The 1,998-nt window shown below is 41.7% G+C and overlaps 1 pseudogene; it reads right to left on the minus strand.

The window, feature by feature from the left end:
* Positions 1 to 597: 597 nt before the first annotated feature.
* Positions 598 to 1,380, minus strand: LOC108530525 (dnaJ homolog subfamily C member 8 pseudogene; annotated as a pseudogene).
* Between the last annotated feature and the right edge of the window lie 618 nt (positions 1,381 to 1,998).

A 1,998-nucleotide genomic window follows, 5' to 3' on the forward strand; every position in this document is an offset into this window, starting at 1 on the left:
GAAAAGTTTGGGTGGTGTGGGCTTCATGTCACACTGATTGGTCAGTAGATGGGGGACACATGCCAAACACCACAGGATAACAGGGCATCAGAGGCCACTCTGTGTGCCCGCAAGTGTTCCCTGTCTCATCTGGGCCTTCGAAGGGAGCACACCCAGAAGCAAGCAACTGAAACGAAGAGGCTTCCTAAGGTGCCCCTTCCAGGCTTGTCTCTGAAGTCACAGCAACATCATTTTAAGCAATATGTTTAATTGGATGATTTCCACAAACTATCCACGAAGTTTCTAACCATCACAATTCAGCGAAGTACAAAATACTGAGTTACAAGTTGTGGGAAGAGAAGGCAGCACCAATGGTGGCACCTTCTAATCCTGGTTGTTCTAGGGGCAGGGAGAGGGGAAGGTCTTTTTTTAAACCAAGCCCCTCATTTCAATGTACAAAAGAATTACTCTGATCAATATTAAATTGTATTGAAAACAAAATGGACTAAAAAGCAAATACTACTCTAGGTTGGGGTGGAAGTGGGAGAAAAGAATGAGTCCTTCCAAGCAGGAAGGGAGATAGCAAGGGGAAGCTTCTGTGCCTGTGACCCCGGGTGGTCACTCACGCTGCTCCATTTTTACTTCTTGTGGTCTCAAGAAGGTCCGATTTTTCTTCTCTTTCTTCCCCTTTGTATTGGCTTGCAAGTTTTGCCAGCTGTCCACACTACCATCTCGACTTTTCTCAAAGTTTTTCTGCCACTCTCTCTCCCGTTAGGCTTTTTCTTGAGCTTCAATCTCTTTTTCCCTTTGTCGTTTCCTTTCATGCATCTCTTTGACTTCTCACTCTTTCCTTTTAATTTCCAGCTCAGCAAAGAGTTTCATTGTCTGTTTATATACAGCTTGTTTGAACAGCTCAGGATCATCCTCCTCTACAATTGTAGGTTTTCCTTCCTTCTTTAATTGTTTTTTTCACTCTTTCACAGTGTGTTCCACGTATTTTTTTCCCACCTGAATTACATCCAGTGCCCTCTTCTTTTGCTCCTGATCCAGTAGCAACTTGTAAGCTTTGTCCACAGCTTCAAAAGCCTTTTGTGCTCTGTCAGCATGATCTTGATTTTTGTCAGGATGCACCAAGATGGATAACTGCCGAAACCGCTTTTTTATTTCCTCATCTGTAACTTCAGGATCTAGCCGAAGAACCTCAAATGCGTTCAAATTGAAGTAAGAGGAACCAGGATGGGTCAGTCTTTCAATCTGATTTTTCGATGTTAGAATCGAGTCTCTCTTCTCTATTTGTTTCACCTCACTGTAGAAGGTCATAAATGCTTCGTTGGTGCTGCCTCCGCCACCTGAAGTCCTGCTCTCTCCTGAAGCCGCCATTTCCCCGGCCCAGCCACCACGTGACCCTTCTCTTAGTTACTATTTCTATAAAATTATTGAATACCCACATCACAGGAACTAACGTAAATATTTAATTTGATATGTATATAAAGAAACTAGCATAGTACCTGAACAGAGTAAATAGTCAACAGCTGTCGTTTTCTTTTTCCCCACTCCCCACTGTTTTCACTAAAGCATTATTGCCTTAGTACTGTCACTTAGGATTTTTTTCTTAAACTAGCAAGATGTTATTTCACTGAATGGTTTGTATGATTCAGATACAATTTTCTTACTCATTTATTCTTCTAACACATGTGCCATATATCTACCATGTGCCAGAAGTATTCTTGATGCAAGGGATATAGCATTGAACAAAACAGAGCCCCCACCCTCCAAAAAAGATTATAAGACTTAGGAAGCTTATATGATCATAGAGGAATATAGATTTTTTGTTTTTAAAAAAGTAAAACATATGGTTTAATATCTGGGGATAAAAGATGTAGAGAAAAGCAAAATATCTGGGGGAATAAAATTCCAGGTGGAGGGAGGAGCAAGTACAAAGGCCCTAAGACAGGAGCAAGCCAGGCCTGTTAGAAAAATAGCAAGAAGGCAGGGGGTGGAGTGGCATGAAAGTGTGGG

This window comes from Rhinopithecus bieti, unplaced genomic scaffold (genome assembly GCF_001698545.2).
Source record: "Rhinopithecus bieti isolate Rb0 unplaced genomic scaffold, ASM169854v2 scaffold_8000, whole genome shotgun sequence".
NCBI classification, from domain to species: Eukaryota; Metazoa; Chordata; class Mammalia; order Primates; family Cercopithecidae; genus Rhinopithecus; species Rhinopithecus bieti.